The following is a 23,391-nucleotide window of genomic DNA, read 5'->3' on the forward strand; positions in this document are numbered from 1 at the left end:
GAACAATTCCATATGTTTGCCAAAATAATAAAACCACTTTTGCAGAGCAAAGATTACAGAAATTATGTAACTTAAATTATTTTTAGCTTCTCATTTCCCTCTCAAAATTTCTGGGTTTGAAATATTAACTTTACAGTGAAACTACTTATAGTATTACTGGATAGAAAGAAATTATTTTATTACATCACAAGCCAAAACTGTTACAGAAGATACGGGAGAACAGGGTAGCTAAGGATGTGAATGGAATAGAAGGCAGATATGTCTCGATTTTCAGTACCTCTAAAATCACAAAGAATGTAACGTAGCCATGGAACCTGTCATGTAGCCCAGCAGAATTTTATTTTTTGACCAAAAAATGTAGTTAAAAAAATTCACATGGTCATTAGTGAATGATTTGGGGGTTTATAATTTTCATAATCATACTCTAGATGTCAAATTTATAATCTTTTATTTTAGCTATCTATTAAACATTAGTGGACTAGAAAATATTTTGTATATAGCAGATATAGTTTTAAATCAAATTATCCAGTTAGTAGACGTGTAATTCTCATATTTTTATTCATTTTTTTAAAGGTAAGGAAACAGAGGCTCATGATATTCAAATAATTTACCTAATTTTAATAGGCTTGGAACAAAGTTCATATCTCAGCACTCATAACCTCCTGGGTCTTTACCATAGTCTCACACCATCTTTCCATTCATGTGTTTTGTTTTCACTCTGGGATTTCAAGGCAAATAATTTCCTAGGACAGAGTTATTTATATAATTTACCTTGGAGAACGTTCCATTTATTTATTATATGTTTATGTGTATTTGCACATGTGTAATTTGAAGATTTAGAGGCAACCTATTCTGAACAAACAACAAAACCTGTTCAGATATAATCTAGACCATGATAAAAGGATAACAATGAGCCAGATTAGGGAAAAGAAAAGGCTTAAAAAAAAAAAAGCCACAAGAAAGAATTAATTTAAAAGAAATGCCATAATGATAAGAATAATTTTGCTAAAATAAGAACTCATTTGTAAGTTGAAAATTAATTTAATTACAAGCCATCTATAATGGATAAGCAGAGTTAACATAATCAGTGCTTTAAGTATCTTTATGGATGAAAAAAGGAGTAAGAATACAAGGAAAATATGAATTGAATATTGTTTAATGTGTGTAAATTTTTTGAAAATAATTTTTTATCAAAAAGCTTTATTCATAAGGTACTATTAGATTATGATTAAACAGTTAATCTGAGAGAAGCTTTATAATCTTAGCAGTATATAATATGCCTACATGATTATTAAATTTAAAATCTTTGAAAAAAAATGAATTATCATATGGACATTTTGTAAGTCTATTTAACTGCTCTTTAAATTTAAAATTATTGGTAATGAAAGGAGTGTTATGTGTTTCTTTGATAAGTAAGCACTAAAGCAGTAAGTAAGGACTCTAATATGTATACTATGCTACCAATGACTTTACTGAAAAGGAATCACTTTATTTACAAATTCAAACCTGGATCTTAAAAGGCAGATAATCAGATTCAGTGTTGGGCAGACCTATGTGCACCTGTTTTCTACAAAACCACACTATAAAATTTCAACACTATATTATATCGTAGAGTACATTTATTTTTCTCCAAAAATAATCTGCAAAGCACCAAGCATCATCTTAAGAATGCAAAATATAACTCTTGCCAAATGAGCCATGCAGCATATAATGTAGGGTTTGTGAAACATAAAACATTAACTGAAAAGCTTTATAATGAGAGATGACTGCATTTATAGCAAACATCAATCTACAAAAAATGAGATTTAAGAAATGTGTAGACAGGTGTGATGGCTGACTTGATAAACAGCAGCTGTGATCTGTGTGCAGTTTCTAAGTGGAAGAATAAATAAAGAATTTTCAGTTGTTACATTTCTAGCTTTTGGTCTGTACACTAATTTAAATATAGTGATGATTTGACAATATTGTTGAGTCAGCTATTTCTTGATTAGCCATGCTAATCGGCTGTAGAAGTCACACTAATAAAAGTCATAGAGAATATTCAAAATAAGCCAGAAATTTCAACCACCTCTCTTAAGAAAGGTTTTCATTTTGCTATAAGAACCAAGTAAAATAATAAGTTAATTAATTATTAAAAACAAAATGCTAATTAATAACAAAGTATACCCAAAATTGAGATCAATAGGGAAAACAAATCTGAAATGTGTCAATCAATAGCTAGCATTTGGGGTATGTTTATCATATACCAGACACTGCACTAAATTCTTTCGATGGATCACCTCATTTAATTCACAAAACAACACCATGAGGCAAATATTATTACAAACACCAGCAGGGAGACTGAAGCTTAGAATACACAAAACTATATTCAAGGCCATATAAATAATGGCCAAGGTTAATATCTAGGTAGAGTATGATTTCACAATGCTGCACTCTTAACCCCTGCTTTCTGTTGTTCTCTTGGGTTTTTAATATGGGAGAGGAGCGGGGACCACACAAATCAGAGATACAACGATGACTATGTTTAATAAGAATGCCAGACTGGGCTGGGTGCGGTGGCTCATGCCTGTAATCCCATCACTTTGGGAGGCTGAGGCAGGTGGATCACAAGGTTAGGAGTTTGAGACTAGCCTGACCAATATGGTGAAACCCCATCTCTGCTAAAAATACAAAAATTAGCCGGGCATGGTAGCGGGTGCCTGTAGTTCCAGCTACTTGGGAGGCTGAGGCAGGAGAATGGGTCACTTGAACCCAGGAGGCAGAGGTTGCACTGAACCGAGATCACTCCACTGCCCTCCAGTCCGGGCAACAGAGCAAGACTTCATCTCAAAGAAAAAAAAAAGAATGTCAGACCATATCCATGTCTTATTTAGTTACATTGAGGCCAAATTTATTATTTGATCTCATCACATTCTAGACACAGGGCCTTTCAGAAAAACTCTTCCTCCAAAATATCTCTCCTATGAAATAAAGAAAATATGCTTACATTGCTCTGGAATACATACACATACAATTAAATTAGTAAAAACATTACTCCAAAGGTGAGATAAAATTGAATAGTAATGGTGTGGATATTATTTTCAGGTAGGAGGAGAAAACTTTTGCTATGAAAATTAGGGTTCACCTTGTAAAATGAGGATAATAATAGTACTAACTTAGAATTTAAATAATAAAATGAGATATTATATGTAAAGATTACTTATAAATGAGATGATTTTATAATTTTAGACATTTTTAAGTATTCAGGGTTTTTCTGCCTCTCAAATATTTCTTTAAAACCTTGACAAAATGAAGATTTTTTTAATATTTTATTTTATTTCAGGAAAAAATGCAAACAAGGACTATCTACAAATAAAAGTTGTTCTTAGAAAACAATAATACACTGTCTTTTAATTTTTACTGAAGTATTATAAGGGTAAATAGAATCATAGAAATAATTTTTATAAAAATAATACTTATGCATTCAACGAGATATATTTATTATTATATTTTAATTTACTGTGATATTTAAGACAATATTTTGGTCTTAAAGTCTTAGAGTTACGGTCAGTACTATATGCACACCTGTGCTCATAAAGATGATCCCTGAATTGGATTGTCATGATGTATCAGTTCAAAAGCTGTACTATACACATAAAAATCAAGACAGTAGAAGTGACATTCATCTTATTATTAATTTTATGTTTTAAAAGTACATGTGGCTACATCTCAAAAAGTCCATTTACATATGTTCACTTAATTAAGAAAATTTTATTCTAACATTGAAGCATTGCGATAATCCAAGTTTCAGTAAATTAAAATATTTAAATTTAAAGACACCTTTGTCAATATATTTAAATATGTTTTCTTCAAATGTTTAGAGGTGACATTTAGCTAATACAATCTTAATTGTCAAGAATTCAGTCAAACAAATCAACCAAATCAGAATGAGTTTCTATCCAGAAAGTCACACTTCATTTTTCAAATTTAGAAAAACGTGCGGATGCGTGCTTGTGTGGTAATTCTGTTTTCTGATTTCTAATTCTTATAGAAAGGCGAGGCTAGGACCTTGCCATGGGTTGCTGCCTGAATGTAGTAAAGTGCTGATGCCATCTGTGTTTCTTTCTGTTCTGTTTGCATTTTCTCTTGGGACTGTCTTCAGGTGTCATTATCAGGAGATAGAAGAAATGAGGTCACTAAATAAAAGCTGTTTTGACTTTGACCACGCTTTATAAAATATCTGCACATAGGAAAAACATATGCCATTTCATTGCCCTTAATAGTGGTATATATGAAAGAGAGAGATTAAGGGATATTCCACAATTATTATATTTTAAATTATTATTTGTTTAGCAGTTTAATACATTCACACCCCAGAAATCTATACCATGAAAAATTCTAAATGAGAGGCATGCCTTTTTCTTTTTCTAACGTTGGAATGCTTGAGAAGGCATAGAATGGGAAGGAGATGCTCAGTGAACCTTGTCAACAGTTACAGACAGCCTCAGGAAAGTCAGTTTTAGGAAAAGTATCTATGGAAGTCAAAAGACCTGGAAAGTTATTTGTATGAAACTCTCTGTGCCTTTGTACCAACCTGAAATTTGTCTATGTCTCAGAAGTGTGTGTATCATAATTTAAAGTAATTTGTATGATCCTGAGGTAGGAAGCAGAACACTAATCTGTAGGCGGGGCTTGGATGCTGGACCAAATTGAGGACTAGTCAAAAACGGTTTAAGGCAGAAGTATCTCCCCATAAGTCACTCCCATCAGTATGCTATGTCAATTTACCATTGCCATGGCAACACTCAGAAGTTACTGCTTCTTCCATGGCAATAACTGGACAACCTGGAAGTTAACACCCTCCTTCTAGAAACTTCTTCATAAACTGCCCCCTAATTTGCATATAATTAAAAGTGGATATAAAAATGAGTGCAGAACTGCCTCAGAGTTGCTCCTCTGAGCACACTGCCTGTAGGGTAGCCATGCTCTTCATGAAATTGTACTGCCACTGTACACCAGCTCGCCCTTGAATTTTTTCCTAGCTGAAGACAAGAAGCTGCCTGGGCTAGGCTGCAATCTGGGTGCTTGCCTGCCCTGTATCAATCCTATACTCACCTCTGAATACTGTAAAGCGAAGAATGAAAGTATAAATATACAACTAAGCTAAGCTGGTTCACTAGAAGTTTTATTCTTGAATTCTCTTCAATGTAACTTAGGGCAATGCTGTTAATAATTCAAAAATGGATTATAATGTTGGGCCAAAAAATCAAGGTTTTAAAAACACTCTTCAATACTAGCTTAGTGTTTATTTTATTGCTTTCTGAGAATTGTTAATTTGTTTAAAAATAATTAGATTCAAATGAATATAAACTGCAGTTTTCACATGAATTCAGATTATACTTGGTTTCAAGAGTCAAGCTACATGAATAGTAATAGAAGTTTTTCTGGAAAAAATGTACTGTGTCAATATATGAATCTTTGTTTTTCATGAAATCAGAGAAATGAATGTAACTATTTATGTAGAGCTACAAAGAGGGATATGTGTCATAATTTACAATTGAAGTAGTGTTCACAAATGTATTAAATACCTAGCCGGTCATAAAAGCACAGAAATGTGTTTGAGTGAATAGAAAGGCCTTTGCACACTTTCTTATGTGTGTTTTATCTCGTCACACCAAGATAAATTTAAGAGCACACATATTATTGTGGCCACCCTCTTTTTTTGGAGCAAATTTTGAATTGTCAAGAAAAATATAACATGTTTGACATCATAACACCAAGGAAAAATGTAAAAAGTATATTCATTATAATTTTCATTTCAACAGAAATCTAGTACAAGCTAACAAAACAATAACAACTACAGTAACAGTGAAAACATAAATCCCAAGGGTTTGTTTCTAAATGTAGTGTAGTTTATGTTTACCTGGTTTTAATTTATTTTGATGTTTTTTTCTGGTCACTCATGAAAATATTATAGTAATCACAACATCTAATTTAAAACTGAAATCACATTTAAATTATTCATAAAACATAGTTTTACATTCTTTTGAAAGATAATCAAGTTTTAATGCCACTTGAAATATCTTCCTGTCCCTTAAGTAATCTCAGTATCTATTGCAACTGTTTCTGATCAACAATGGAAACAGCAAAATGAATGTTGTAGTGCTGGTTTGATGAAGATGTAGCAGAAAAAAATGGAGATTATTTCCAACAAGAAAAATACTCGTAAACACTATCTCATGGCTATAGGTATTTAATAGGTCCAATCTGTGAAATTTTTGAAGATTTTTCTCATAAATAGATTAAATTATTTGTGCCTATATGGAATCTATTTTTTATGTTGAAACCATTATTGTTTCTTCAGTGCAGATAGTTTTCCCACAGAGAGGTGCAAAAGATGACCTTTGAATTATGTAAAATATTGTTTTCTCTTAATCAGTTCTATTTAAAATGTGGTTTGGGTTGGGAATTATTTGAAGACTTTTTAAATAAAATTAGTTCATCTGAGAATTTTGCATGGAAATTGTTAGGACAATGAAAACTAAAAATATATGACACAATAAAGTTAATACTGATTATTTGGTAATCCATTTGTCCAAAGAAAGAATATATTATTTTCTCTAACTTTATAATGGATTAAATAAATTTTTATGCTTTCTTACTTTGCAAACATGAGCTAGTGTATGAAGGTTTATTTTAATTTCAAAAGCAAAATAATATAAATATTTGGTAGATTATTTTGATTTTAAACACATTTTACATGGGAAAAAAGTTATAACCTTTATAGGTTCTTTTCAGTTATATTGATTATTATAGTTTTCATTAGCTCCTCTTTCTTGATTTGCTGTCTTCAAATTTTTCAAATAGTTAAGTGACTTTGGTGAGTTAAGTTAAGTGAATATGGCTTCTACTGTAACATAGAAATCTTGCCTGACTGCCCACTTTCCAAATTTCAGACTCGAGACTAAATCAACTCTTGCCTGGTTAGGTCCTTTCCAAATATCAGACTTGCCAGTACATGTAATCATGTGAACTAATTCCATAAAATAATATATTTTAAAATAAATTAATATATACTCATATATGTTATCATCTCTGTTTTTCTGAAGACTCCTGATTGATATAGAAGCTATAAATATTGCCTATTAAAATTTAATGTTTAATATGTGAATTCATATGCCTTATAATATTTTTTGTTGTTAATGTTATTTTTAAATTACTATAAGTCACAGGGGAAATATCATGTAGACTCTGTTTTTATACAAAATAGAAGCTCCACATTTAATTCATTCATTACTTTGCACTGCTCCCACTCCCAGCCTGTTCTATTAGTTTAATTAGCTGCTGGTAGAGAGCAGTCAACACACACAATTTTCTGCTAATAGGATTAAAGTCTCTATGAGCACTTGTTACCTGTCAGGTATGACTTTTGTCTCATTCTTCAGTGTGAGGTGGGAGCCATTGCAAGAAGACAATGTTTACTGTTTTTCTGGAATGTAAACTGACATAAATCTATATTGTCCTAAAAACGCTAAATATTCACACACACACACACACACGTTTTATTTATAGCTGTAAGAGATCCTGGATTTCTGTTGTTCTAGCTTAAATTCTGAGCTTTGTAAATTTTAACAATTCATATGAATTAGAGTTAATTTGTGAGTTAATCATATAACATTAGATTGAGATCTTATTTTATTTAAGATATTCATGTCATGCCAAAAAATCTGTAGAAGAGGCATTTTTTTTCCTTTCTGCTATAATGTAAAGCATGCACTATACTTGAGAAAAAAATCATAAAAAGCATACTTTTACTGTACTGACTAAATCAATGGTGGTGAAATTTATTCTTAGACTACTTAGAAGAAGTGAAATCCCAATGTTATTCTTTAACTATACATGAAGGTAAACTGAATATAAATTGCTTTTGCAATGGATTTGAAAGCTTTTCTGCAACTATCTTGTCAATTTTATTGGCAGAGAAATGTAGTTAAGGCATTTTGTTCAAAATTTCTCTGGGAGAAAACCACTATTAATGGCAAGAATATTGAAACACTATGTTAGGAGATCCCAGTTTATCTTTTTCCCTAGTGCTGTGAATCTTTCTTTCTTTGTTGTTTGTTTACTGCTATCAAAGCCTTATCTTTCTATGGTTTAAAATGATTGTGATGTTCTTCTTTTTATAAGCTTTCAGTTTCTTTATATTATAACAATGCTTTACTGGGTTTCTTCTGATTATTTCTAATAAAAATCTAGAATTCTTTTAATTTATATAGGCCAGAAGAAAACCAGTGAGTTTGATAAAATGTGTACAAGCATTTTAGCCCTTTTCACAATTATTAGAATGAGAAGAAAGCTGGTTTTTACAAGATCGATTTAAATTGAGACATACGACGAAAAATGTTAATGGTATATACAAGAAAGAAATGGCAGGTCACAACTACTGTAAAAATATTGGGTTAACTTATTTAATCATATGAATAATTCACTGTAAAATTAAAAGAACATGAGCAGACATTTCACAGAAAAATTAATATGGCCAATAGAAATTTTAAAAATTGAAATATCTTCATTTTAAATAAAATATTTAATAATATTAAATTATACACTCTGCCTTTCAGAATGGTAGAACTGTATGTATATGTTAGACCCATAGAGGTGCTTTAAGTAGGGAAAAAGACTCTTAAACATTTTTAACGACAGTGTAAATTAGTTCTATATTCTGATACACTGACAGTAACACAAAGAGATCTGTGTTACTATCAGTAACCTCAATTTTTTTTCTATATAGGTTTATTTCAAAAAATGGTTAAAAATTGACATAAAGATTTAGGTACAAGTATGTGTGATACAGACTTTATTATCTTTAATTCACTATATACTGAACATGGGATAAGTGCCCATCACTTTGCTTTGTTAGATGCTATGGACACTGTTACCAACCAAACTAGCATTTTCTCATCCTTGGAGACTAGAGTCAGGGGTGAAAAACTTGCCTCATAAATAGCAATTCTGCTTAGCCACTTCCTCATTGTCTGCTTATCTCCTGAGAAACTTTGGGCAGGTTATATACCCTCTACATATCCTTCAGCATATAATATATATGTCTGTGTGTGTGTGTGTGTGTGTGTGTGTATTAATTTCTCCAAGGGTTTGTGGAATACAATAAGCTAGTGAGGATAAAGTCCTGGAACAATGACTGGAGTACAGAAAATATTTATAAATATTGTTTGTTAATACTATTAGTAGTAGTAGTGACACTCATTGGACGTGTAGAGCAGTAGCAGTGGTAATACTGCATTCTACTCTCTGTTAGTTCATATTTGAATCCTATACACACTACTAGAAACATGAGGTATTGAGACTCTTTTACCTTAGTTGCCAATGTCAGACCTTTTTCGAAAATAAAAGAAAATGTGGTATACATACACAATGGAATACTATCTAGTCTCAAAAACAAAGAAAATTCTGTCACTTGGCATTTCTTTCTTGTATATAACATTAACAGCTTTAGTTATATGTCTCATTCAAATTGGTCTTGTTAAAATCAACTTTTTAATCATTTTAATAATTTTGAAAAACTACAGAAAGACCAATACTGCTTGATCTCACTTATATGTGGAATCTAAAATAGACAAACTCATAGAAGCAGAGGTAGAATGATCGTTATCAGACCCTGGAGAAATGTTGGTCAAAATGTATAAAGATTCAGTTGGACAGAAAGGAAAAGGCTATAAGGTTTTGAGATCTGTTGCACAGCATGGTGACTACAGTTAATAATCATATTTTATATATTTCAGAATTTCTAAGAATACATTTCAAAAATAATAAGTATATGAGGTGATAGATATGTTAATTAGCTGATGTAATCATTCCACAATAGGCATACATCAAAATATCATATTGTATCCCATGAACATAAGATTGTAAATTAAATATTTAAATAAATAATCAAATTGCCTGCTTGAAAATTCGTCTTTTTTTTTTCTATTGTCAGTTAAATACTTTTGAAATACTTGAAATATTATCTCCATCATTGGTTCCCGCCTTAAGTATAAATACCATCTTCCACGTATCTACGTTGTTGAAACAAAATTTTTACACCTTTATTTTCTTTTTTCATGTTTTTCTCTGTTGTGCATTCATTTGCCAACTCAGTGCTTTACACAATTGTTCGGGAATACAAAGTGGTTAGAACACCCTTGTCACATACTGAGCACTATAAGCATATTTTCAGCTATTAGTATATAAAAAACTCCCCACTAGCAGTAATGTGCCATTTGCATTAATTAAAATATAAAATCTAGTCCACACTTTTGGTTTTCAGACTGGCATGTAAGGAGCACTTATTAACTGTGGTGAAATCAGAAGTCAATTGAATCCACAATAATTCTAATGTTTACTTAATCAGAATAGACTTTTTAAGTTACCAAATATTTTAAAATTATATAAAATTATGTAAGGAGTTTGGCAGTCTTCACGTCAATCTAACAATAAGAGAAATTCCCCAAACACAAAAACCAACTACTCTTCTAAGAGCCATCAGAGAACAGAGATCAGAGGGTGAAGTACTGCCTTTAAAATTTGAGATAGGCCGGGCGTGGTGGCTCATGCCTGTCATTCCAGCACTTTGGGAGGCCGAGTCCGCCAATCACGAGGTCAGGAGATTGAGACCATCCTGGCTAACATGGTGAAACCCCATCTCTACTAAAAAAAAATTACAAAAAATTAGCCAGGCGTGGTGGCAGGCACCTGTAGTCCCAGTGACTCGGGAGGCTGAGGCAGGAGAATGGCGTGAACCCGGGAGGCAGAGCTTGCAGTGAGGCAAGATCGCGCCACTTCACTCTAGCCTGGGAGACAGAGCGAGACTTGGTCTCGGAAAAAAAAAAAAAAAAAAAAAAAAAAAAAAAAAATCAGAGAAAAGATGCAATGCACTGAAATGTGTCACCGTAGAATTTATATATTGAAGTCCTATCTCCTGATGTGACTGTATTTGGAGATGGAGTCCTTTGAAAGTAAATAATTAAGGTTAAATGAGGTCATAAGAATGCTATTCTAATCTAATCATCCTTATATAATGATATCAGGATGATTTCAGAAGAAGTCTGTCTCTGCAGTGTTCGCTCAGAAGAAAGGTCATATGAGGACAAAGTAGACACATGCAAGTTAGAAAGAGAGAATTCACCAGGAACTGAAACCATCCAGAACCATAATGTTGGATTTTTTAGCCTCAAAAACTGTAAGAAAGTAAATTTTACGTCTGAGTTATTTTTTAATGGCAGCTCAAGTCGACTAATTCATACTTTGTTTTTGAGAAATGGGATGCTTCTATAAGAAGTCCTTAAGATGTGGAAGTGGCTTTGGAATTGGTTGATGAGTAGAAGCTGGAAGGGTTTTAAGGTGCGTGCTAGACAAAGTCTAAAGACTATTGGTGAAAAAAAAATGGCTATTAAGGGCAATTCTAGTGGGAGTTCAGGAAGAAAATAGAGAACTATATAGAAAGCCTTGATAGTCTAAGGGAATACATATACCATTAAAAACAATGTTGATAGAAATATAAATGTTAAAGGCAATTGTAGCGAGGTCTCAAATGATAATGAGGAACACATTGTTAGAAACTGGAGAAAAGACTATTCTTGTTATAAAGTGGCAAATAACTTGACTGAATTGTGCTCTAGTATTTTATGGAAGGTGGAAACGGTGCACAACTAAACTGGACATTTAGCTGCAGGGATTTCTAAGCAGATTGTTGAATGCGTGACCTTGCTTCTCCTTTCTGCTTATAGTAAAATGCAAGAGGATAGAGATAAATTGGAAAAAAAAAATTGTTAAGCAAAAACGAACCAGAGCTTGAAGATTTGGAAAATTCTTAGCCTATTTATACTGCAAAGAAAAATGTGATAAAGCATGTTCTGAAGATAATGCTAAAGGTGTGACTGAACAATCATTTGATAAGGAGATTAGTACAGGTATGAATCATGTATCTAATCAACCATCTAAGCAGAGGCCAGAAATGGACATGCAATTATAGCAGCAGAGATACAGCCAGTTTGTTTCAAAGGATGCGAAGATGAGACAAGGTAAAGAAAGGCTTTGGGGACGAAATTAAGGAAGGCTTAATACACTACTAATATTACACAGAAAAGGAAAATAGAGTTATTTGGCTCTAATGGAGCACCATTATTCAAGAGAAGAAGGTAATAATCCTAAAGGTGATTCAGAAATCATCAGGGCTGCCCCCCTGAATTTAAAAGAAAGAGGCCATCACCTCTGTTTCAACAGGCAAGGCTGCCTCCACTGGAGCCTTAGGAGTAGGAAGGACCCACTGGCACATTTGTGGGGGTAAGCCTTTTAATAGGGTCATAGGGGTGACACTTCTGTAGCAGTGGGCCTGAAAGGCAGACCCTTGGATCAAAGAACATTATTTTCTGGCCTTGAGATGTAATATAATTTGCTTTACTAAGCTTTGGACTTGTTTAGACCCTGTCATCCCTTCCTTCTTTTCTATTTCTCTCTTTTCGAATCAGAATGTCAACCTATGCCTGTCTCACCATTATTTTTTTTGTTTGTTGAGGCAGGGTCTTGCTCTATTGCCCAGGCTAGAGAGAAGTGGTGCAATCACAGCTCACTACAGCCTCAACCTCCCATTGCCAGGTACAAGAGATCCTACCGCCTCAGTTCCCCAAGTAGTTGGAACTGCAGACATAAGCCACCATGCCCAGTCTGTATTTTAGAAGCATACAGCTTGTTTCATATCATAGGTTCACAGCTGGAGATGAATTTTGCAACAGGAAGAATCATAAGTTGAGCCTCATCCATACTAATTTAGATGATATTTGGATGAGAATTTTGACTTCAGAAAATAGAATTGATGCGGAAATGAATTAAGACTTTTAAGGATGTTGGAATGGAATGGATGTATTTTGCATGCAATAAAAACATACACTTTTTAAGGTTATGGGAGACATGCTGTGGGTTGAATTGCTTCTCCTCAAATTCATAGATGAAGCCCTATATCTAAATGTGACTTAATTGGGAGATAGGGTCGGCTATGGTTTGAATATTCGTTACCCTTCCAATACTTATATTGACATTTAGTCCCCAATGTAGCATTACTGAGAGGTGGAGTCTATCAGAGGTAATTGGATCATCAGGCTCTGTCCTCATAAAATGAATTAATATGTTTTAGATTAATGAGTTAATAAGTGAATGGATTATCACAAGAGTGGGACTTGGTAGCTTTATAAGAAGAGTAAAAGAGACCTGAGCTAATAAGTTCAACTCCCTGGCCATGTGATGTCCTGTGTCACCGCAGGACTCTGCACAGAGTACCCACCACCAAGAAGACTCTCACCAGATGCAGCCCTTCACTTTGAACTTCTCAGCCTCCATAACTGTAAGAAATGGGTTGCTTAAAAAAAAATTATCTAGTTTAATGTATTCTGTTGTCAGCAACAGAAAACAGACTAAAACAGTGTATTTGAGAAGTAATTAAGGTTAAATAAGTTCACAAATATGGGATACTGATCCAATATGTCTGTCTGTATGTGCTCAGAGGAAAGGCCCTGTGAGCAGAAACCTACCCTACAAGCCAGGAAAATAATGTTTACTGGAAACCAAGCCCTATCGTAGCTTTGATTTTAGACTTTCCAGCTTCCAGAACAGTGGGAAAATGAATTTCTGTTGTTTAAGCCACACAGTCTGTCGTATTTTGTCATGACAGCCTGAGTAGACTAATACAGAAGGAAAATAATATACGTAAGAAACTCAGATCTACATAAAGAAAGAAAGAGCACTGGAGAAAGAATACACGACAGTAAAATAAATCTTGTATTTTTTTATTCTTAATGTACCAGATAGCTGTTTTTTTTTTTTCAAAATGATAATGCCAACAATGTATTTGTTTATGTATGCTTGTATGTATGTACACATTTATGTATAACTGAAATTCATGACAGCAGCGATACAAAGGATAGAAGGGAAGAATTGGGATTATGTTGTTATTACAATTACTTGCAGCACTTGTGAAGCAGCACAGTGTTATTTGAAAGTGGACTTGGATTAGGTGTAACGCATATTGCAAAAACTGGGGCAACTGCTAAGAAGGTTTAGTAAAAAGTGTAACTGAAATACTAAGAAAGGAGAAAATGGAATCTAAAAACCAGAAACAAATATAGTAGCTATTAATTCAACTATATCAATAACTACATTACATGTCAGTGATCTTAACACCCCCAATTAAAGGCCAAAGATGATCAGAGTGGATCAATAAACAAGACCAAACTATATGTTGTCCACAAGAAACTTACATTAAATATAAAGGCACATGGAGTAGAAATATTAACTCTAGACCGAGCAGACTTCAAATCAAGGAAAATTCTCAGGGACAATGAGCATTGCATAATGACAAAAGGATCAAATATCTAAGAAAAAATAGAAAGCTTTAATATGTATGTGGCCAAAAGAGTCAAATATGTGAGGCAAAAACTGATAAAACTGCAAGGAGAAATAGATGAATCCCCATGATTTAAAAATTGGCAAAGACCTTGATGAACACCTCATCAGAGAAGATCCATGACAAATAAGCAAATGAAGTGATGCTCCACATCATATGTTATCAGAGAACTGGAAATTAAAACAACAATAAAATATCACTACATACCTATTAGAATGGCAAAATGGAGAACACTAACAACATCAAATGCTGCCAAGGATGTCCAGCAATAGGAATTCTTATTCATTGCTGGAGAAATGCTAAATCGTATAGACACTTTGGAAGACAGTTTGGCAGTTTCTTACAAAAGTAGTCATCCTTATACCATATAATCCTGCGATCACTTGCTTTAATATTTATAGGAGTTGATAACTTATGTCCACACAAATATTTGCATGTGGATGTTTATAACAGCTTCATTTCTAGTTCCCAAAAATTAAAGCAACTAACTAACTAACTAACTAAATAAATAAATGATGGTTTAACCAGACAATGGACTATTCTTCAGTGCTAAAAAGAAATGAGCTATCAAGCACGAAATGATATGGAGGAACTTTATGTTACCAAGTGAAAGGAGTCAATCTGAAAAAGCTACATACTTACTGATGCCAACTCTGACATTCTGAAAAAGGCAAAACTATGGTAACATTAAAAGAATCAGTGGTTTCTGAAGTAGAGTGAAAAGCAGAGATAAATAGACAGTTCACAGAGAAATTTTAGAGCAGTGAAACTACTTTATATGATACTATCACAGTGACTACATTTTATTATACATTTTTCAAAATCCATAGGATGTACAATATTGAGAGTGAGCCTTAATATGAACTTTAGGTGATAGTGATGTATCAATGTAGGCTGACTGATGGTAGTAAACCTCTACTCTGGTGTGGGATGATGACAGTGGGGTAAGCTACACCTAATATAGAGCAGGGAGTATACAGAAAACCTCTGCAGCTTCTTCTCAATTTTTAATGTGTGAACCTAAAACTACTCTAAAAATAAAGATTTTTAAAAATCTATTATTTAAGCCTATTATAAATTAGACTTTACCCATGATAATATCTTTTTTCTGATTTTCTTTTCCATAGGTACATGTGGACTTATTCCTTTTGTTTCTTGCTTAAATATCTAATTTGCTTTGTTTCGTTTATACAGTGAGGGTAGTTATCTAAGAGTCCATCCTTGAGATCTATATGTAGATCCTAAATGCTACACATTTATAGGGCTCTAGCCACAAGAAAAAGCTTATTTTTGAAGATACGGGGCTTAGTGTGGTGTAAAGTACAGAAGTATTATATAGGCTGGCAGTAGGAGTAAAGAAAGCCATAATTCTTCAAGTAGGCAGCTAGGTAAGTGTTTGGTCTGAGACATATTTGTCTCCACAGACAAATAAGGTCCACCACTGAAGGAGAGACTAAATAATTAAGGTCCACCACTGAAGGTGAGACTAAAAGTTATCTTCAGTTTTACCAAATTCAATAGTATCTCTATAAAGGTCATATTTTGTCTCCATTTATTTATAAGTGAAAATTTCTCAAATCCCTACTAGTTTTTGATTTATCAGAGTCATTAAAACACTGACTAATATACATATATCTTTTATAATCAGATGATTTTATTCAAATTATAGTGTTTTTTGCTGAACAATTGTTAGATCTGTTTATGCAATCACATATATATATAGTTTATGATTTCCAGTTTCTATACCATTTTTAACCAGTCCTTCCTCATTTCTTAATATATAGGATCATTTCTCAAATTATTTGACATTGAATTTACTTATATTTATATTTCAGTTTTTACACCTTGATTCATTTGTAAATAATTCAGGGGCAAGGCAGTTTCTCTTAATTGATAACTACTTCATCCATATGTACTAAGGCCTTCTCAGAGCTGTTAAAACAATTTCCAACTGGGAGACTCTTAGATTGGAGTAGCTCGGGCACTTCATTCCTTTGTGAACAAACTAAAAATCAATGTAAACAGTAAATTGAAACTAGTAACCGAACCCTAACTGACCTCCAAATAGGAACTTTTCACTTAAACTAATCAAAATTATTTTCTTTGTTTTATTTCTGCAAATGCTTTAGAAAAGTTTTTCTTCTTGCCCCTTTAAATGGAGTGTTAGCCATTTGCCCTGGTTAATCAATCAAGGTATTCCCGCGTTCATGAATCACTGAATGCTCGGATAAACTCTTTAAAATTAAAATGTGCTTAAGTGTTTTTTTTTCTTTTTTTCTTTTTCTTTTCTTTTTTTTTTTTTTATCAGAGCTGTACTATCAAATTATTTGAAAAAACTGCTTTAAAATTCATATGGAACCAAAAAAGAGCCTGCATCTCCAAGACAATCCTAAGTCAAAAGAACAAAGCTGGAGGCATCACGCTACCTGACTTCAAACTATACTACAAGGCTACAGTAACCAAAACAGCATGGTACTGGTACCAAAACAGAGATATAGACCAATGGAACAGAACAGAGTCCTCAGAAATAATACCACACATCTACAGCCATCTGATCTTTGACAAACCTGAGAGAAACAAGAAATGGGGAAAGGATTCCCTATTTAATAAATGGTGCTGCGAAAATTGGCTAGCCATAAGTAGAAAGCTGAAACTGGATCCTTTCCTTACTCCTTATACGAAAATTAATTCAAGATGGATTAGAGACTTAAATGTTAGACCTAATACCATAAAAATCCTAGAGGAAAACCTAGGTAGTACCATTCAGGACATAGGCATGGGCAAAGACTTCATGTCTAAAACACCAAAAGCAACGGCAGCAAAAGCCAAAATTGACAAATGGGATCTCATTAAACTAAAGAGCTTCTGCACAGCAAAAGAAACTACCATCAGAGTGAACAGGCAACCTACAGAATGGGAGAAAATTTTTGCAATCTACTCATCTGACAAAGGGCTAATATCCAGAACCTACAAAGAACTCAAACAAATTTACGAGAAAAAAACAAACAACCCCATCAAAAAGTGGGCAAAGGATATTAACAGACATTTCTCAAAAGAAGACATTCATACAGCCAAGAGACACATGAAAAAACGCTCATCATCACTGGCCATCAGAGAAATGCAAATCAAAACCACAATGAGATACCATCTCACACCAGTTAGAATGGCGATCATTAAAAAGTCAGGAAACAACAGGTGCTGGAGAGGATGTGGAGAAATAGGAACACTTTTACACTGTTGGTGGGATTGTAAACTAGTTCAACCATTATGGAAAACAGTATGGCGATTCCTCAAGGATCTAGAACTAGATGTACCATATGACCCAGCCATCCCATTACTGGGTATATACCCAAAGGATTATAAATTATGCTGCTATAAAGACACATGCACATGTATGTTTATTGCGGCACTATTCACAATAGCAAAGACTTGGAATCAACCCAAATGTCCATCAGTGACAGATTGGATTAAGAAAATGTGGCACATATACACCATGGAATACTATGCAGCCATCAAAAAGGATGAGTTTGAGTCCTTTGTAGGGACTTGGATGCAGCTGGAATCCATCATTCTTAGCAAACTATCACAAGAACAGAAAACCAAACACCGCATGTTCTCACTCATAGGTGGGAACTGAACAATGAAATCACTTGGACTCAGGAAGGGGAACATCACACACCGGTGCCTATCATGGGGAGGGGGTAGGGGGAGGGATTGCATTGGGAGTTATACCTGATGTAAATGACGAGTTGATGGGTGCAGCACAGCAACATGGCACAAGTATACATATGTAACAAACCTGCACGTTATGCACATGTACCCTACAACTTAAAGTATAATAATAATAAATAAATTTAAAAAAAAAAGAAAAAAAAATTAAAATGTGCTTAAGTGTTTTTTCTTTTTTTCTTTTTCTTTTCTTTTTTTTTTTTATCAGAGCTGTACTATCAAATTATTTTTCAATTTGTAAGGTTCTTCTTTTTTTAAAGCTAAGAACATTTATCTACATGACAATGTTTTCAATGTAAAGTGCCAAGCTTAGAATGTTTCATGATATTCTGTAGAGCAGGATTCAATTAGTTTTGAATAATAGATAAAGCATTTCAACAAACTAGGATTCAAAAAAGAGTGTATGCATATTTTAATGTGCAGAAATGCTATTTAATGAATAAAAAACAGAGTGCATTCAGGGTAGGAGGTAGTTCTATTTCACTGGGAAAGCTGTTTTAACAGATGACCATGTCAATAATGTTCTTATTAAGTAGACCTTTATAGGCTCTGAAAATTTATGGTGCTCTACTGGATCATTTTGCAATTAGTATAGACTCTGTTGTTGTTTGAGTTTTATTTTTCTTCATGTATTAGAGAATTTTTAAATACTGGAAAATTGAGTTTAACTTTCAGGATAATAGTGTTAGCTCAATGGATCTGTTCGCAAGTAAAATGAACAAAGCTGTCAAAAACTATTAAAAACAAACACAAAAAAGCAAACAAAAAACAACAATTTTAAGTCGCTGGAAATTGCCGTAAGTGCATAGCAAATGATCTAATGTCAGTAACAACAGTGAGAGTCTGTGACTTTCCAGCCACCACCCACTCCATTCCTATCCCTGCTTCCTGTCCCACCTGTAGCTCAACTTGATGGGAGTTCTACTCAGAATGGGAATGTTTGAAGAGATTTAAAAAAAAAAAAAAGTTCATGCTTTTTGATCATGCTGCAATAAAGTTTTACTGTATATCTCCAAAGGAATAAGCAATCAGCATTTCCCACAGCCCTACAACCAAAAGTTGAAGAAGTTAAATTTTTGGTAAGTGCAGCTAAGAGGCATGAGCTCCCTTCCTCCACCAAGCTCTTGCCCAGATGAGAGAGGCTCTACTACAAATGTGGCAGGCCCAGAATACTGGAGCCTTGACTTCCCTCATCCTCAGTCACTCATAGGGTAGAGATAACATACCTGGAGAGGCAGAGAAAGGAAATCCAAAATGAACAGAGGCTACTTCCAGGCCCCAATCCCAAAATAGTGGCTACGATAGTTTGCCAGGTGAAAAGCAGTTCATAAAATAAGAAAGTTCTGAAGGTCTCCTTCAAAGGACTGATTTTATTTAATCAATATAAAAAAGTGCAAGCCTAAGGACACTCTTGAAAACAATAAGTCCTTTTAATTACTAGCAATGCATTAAACCATAGGCCAAGTATTTCGCCAGAGAAACCAGGGAAAGAAAGAGCTTAGAAGAGTCCTTCTGGAGTCAGACTGGCCTTTAAAAACTGCCCTTGTTGGACAAGACTACTGATCTATTTATGACCTAGGATATTGTCAAGAAAAATCAAGTAGTCCTCAGTAATTAGTAAAGCCCAAAGGAGTGTAAAATCAAGGAAAACAGACAAGTTACCAGAAAAATAAGATGAAAATAAATACAAAGATTGCCATGCTAAAGTGACTGGCATCACAGAGCGGCCATATGAGCCCCCCCAACACTGTACTGCCAAAGAAGCAACATCAAAGTCTTTATACTGAGAGGGAAATAGACTTCACTGAAATAGCCTATTAAGTGACAAAACAAATAAACAAGCAAACAGCAAAACAAATAAGCCCCGAGCATGGTAGAGGAAAATTAGTTTGTGGGGTTGCTACAATATGTTACCTAAAATGTTCCGTTTTCAATAAATTAAAAGACATGTTAAGAATCATCAACATGTGACCCACTGCAGGGAAAAAATAATAATAATACAAGCAACAGAAATTGCCATGTTAGAAGGATCAGTTACCAGATTAACAAAGAGTCCATCCTTGAGATCTGTATGTAGATCCTAAATGCTACACATTTGTAGGGCTCTAGCCACAGATTAACAAAGACTTCTAAGTAGCCATTACAAATATGGTCAAATTGGAATATAATCAAATGGAAATTCTGGAGTGAAAAGTACAATAACTGACATAAGAAAATTATGAGTTAGGCTTAACAGCAGATTGAAACAATAGACTGAAACTGGGAAAAGAAAGAATAGGAGAATTGGGAGGTAGATCAACAGAGATGACATAATCAGAAGAGTAGAGAGAAGATAGAATAAAGAAAACTAAACAAAGCCTCAGGTCAATGTAGAACATCTTCAAGTGTACCAACAGTGTATAGTGGGAGTACCAGAGGAGAGAAAATGAAGAAAAGTCTAAAAGTAAATATTAGAATAAATAATGGCTAGTGAGAAACATTAATTTACATAACCAATGTTAACTTATATATCCACATCATTAATTTACATATCTACCTAGTTACCTACATACAATTACATACATTTGTATAGTGGGAGTACCAGAGGAGAGAAAATAAAGAAAAGATCAAAAGTAAATATTATAATAAATAATGGCTAGTGAGAAACATTAATTTACATAGCCAACGTTAACTTAAATATCCACATCATTAATTTACATATCTACCCAATTACATATAATTGAAGATGTAACATTAATTTGTATATACAATTATTGAGGTGGCTCTGGCAATTTCTTAAAGTAAGACAACAATAAACTTTGCCACATTAATTGACTTTTCCTTTCATGAAAGATTTCTCTGTAGCATTTGGTGCTGTTTGATAACATTTTACCCACATTAGAACTTTTTTCAAAATTAGAGTGCATTCTCTCAAACTCTGGCACTGCTTTATCAACTAAACTTATGCAATATTTAAATCCTTTGTTGTGATTTCAACAATGTTTACAGCAAGTTCACTAGGAATAGAATTCATCTGAGGAAACCTCTTTCTTTGCTCATCCCTAGAAAGCAATTGCTCATCTGTTAAAGTTTTATCACAAGATTGCAGCAATTTAGTCACATCTTCAAGATACTCTTGTAATTCTAGAACTCTTGCCTTTTCTGCCACATCTGCAGTTATTTCCTGTACTGATGTCTTGAACCCCTTAAAATCATCCATGAAGATTGCAATCAACTTCTAAACTCTTGTTTCCTTTGATATTTTGACTTCTTCCCATGAATCAGAATGTTCTTAATGACATTGAGACTGGTGAATTCTTTCCAGAATGCTTTCAACTTACTTTGTCCAGATCTGTCAGAGAACTCTATGGCAACTGTAGCTTTACAAAATATATTTTTTAAATAATAAAACTTGGGCCAAAATTACTCCCTGATCCATGGACTGCAGACTGGATGTTGTGTTAGCAGGCATGAAAACAACATTAATCTCCTGTATATCTCTATTAGAACTTTTGGGTCACCAGGTGCATTGTCAAAGAGCAGTAATATTTTGAAGGGAGTCTTTTCTTTCTGAGCAGTCTCAACAGGAGGCTCAAAATATTCAGTAAACGGGCTGTAAATAGGTGTGCTGTCATCCAGGCTTTGTTGTTCCTTCTATTTCTAGAACACAGCAGAATAGATTTAGCGTAAGTTTTATGAACCCTGGGATTTTCAGACTGTTAAATGAGCATTGACTTCAATTTAAGGTCATCAACTGCATTAGCTCCCTAAAAAGAGAGCCTACTCTTTGAAACTTTGAAGCCAGGCACTATTTTCTCCTCTCTAGCTATGAAAATTTTAGGTAACATCTTCCACCAATAAAAAGGCTGTTTTGTCTGCATGAATATCTGTTGTTTAGTGTAGCCACCTTCATCAGTGATCTTAGCTATATCTTCTGGATGACTTGCTGTGGCTTCTCCCAGCACTTTCTGCTTCACCTTGCACTTTGATGTTATGGAGATAGTTTCTTTCTTTGAATCTCACAAACCAATCTCTGCTAGCATCAAATGTTTTTCTGCAGCTTCATCACCTTTCTCAGGCTTTAGGGAATGTTATAACTGGTTTGATCTTCTATCCAGACCACTAAAGCTTTTTCCATACCAGAAATAAAGCTGTTTTACTTTCTTATCATCTGTGTGTTCACCAGAGTAGCACTGTTAATTTCCTCTAAGGATTTTTCCTTTGCATTTACAACTTGCTAACCGTTTGCCACAAGAGACCCAGGTTTCAGCTTATCTCAGCTTTTGACATGCATTCCTCATTAAGCTTAATCTTTTCTAGCTTTTGATTTAAAGTGATAGACATGTGACCCTTTCTTCTACTTGAAAATTTAAAGATCATTGTAGGGTTATTAATTAGCCTAACTTCAATATTGTTGTGCCTCAGAAAATAAGGAAGGCCAAGGAGAGGGAAAGAGATCGAGGAAATGACTAATCAGTGTAGCTGTCAGAAAACACACATTTATTAAGTTTGCTGTTTTATATGGGCATGATGTTTGGTTCCCCAAAGATATTACAGTAGTTACTTCAAAGATCACTGATCCGAGATAACCGTAACAGATATAATAATGAAAAAGTTTGAAATATTGCAAGGATTACCAAATGTGCTGCCAAAACTTGAAGTGAGGAGCACGTGCTGTTGGAAAAAATGACATAAACAGATTGCACAACTGCTACAAATCTTTATTTTAAAAAAATTACAATATCTGTGAAGTACAATAAATTGTAACAACCTTTCATAAACAGCCTTTGCCTTCTTTTATTGTATCCTTATTTTGTTTGATGTATGTTTATATTTTACGTTTATATTTGTTTGATGTATGTTTTTATATTTCACTACATATACAGTAGTGAAATTACTAATTTGTATACACTAGTTTTTATTTTTGGTCTCCAATTTTGTATAAGTAAAAGATAAGCACTGTTTTATTTTTTCTCCTTTTTTTAAACATAATATTCTTCTTCAAAGTAGATAATTCTTCCTTTAAGTCTTGGGTTCAATAACTTTACTGATTCCATGTTTTTGTATTTTTATCATAATTTTTTTGAAGCCTGGTAAGCCCTTTTTGGGTATTTTTTAATATTTTCTTTAATTTCAGAATAAAAGGTTTATTGCATTTTTACATTTGAATATCTTTAATTTTTTGTATTCTATTTTCTCATTCAGAAATATAGAAGCTCAATATTGTGTGTACATTTTATTTGTCCTCA

The sequence above is a fragment of the Macaca thibetana genome, chromosome 5, assembly GCF_024542745.1.
Source record: "Macaca thibetana thibetana isolate TM-01 chromosome 5, ASM2454274v1, whole genome shotgun sequence".
Classification (NCBI taxonomy): domain Eukaryota; kingdom Metazoa; phylum Chordata; class Mammalia; order Primates; family Cercopithecidae; genus Macaca; species Macaca thibetana.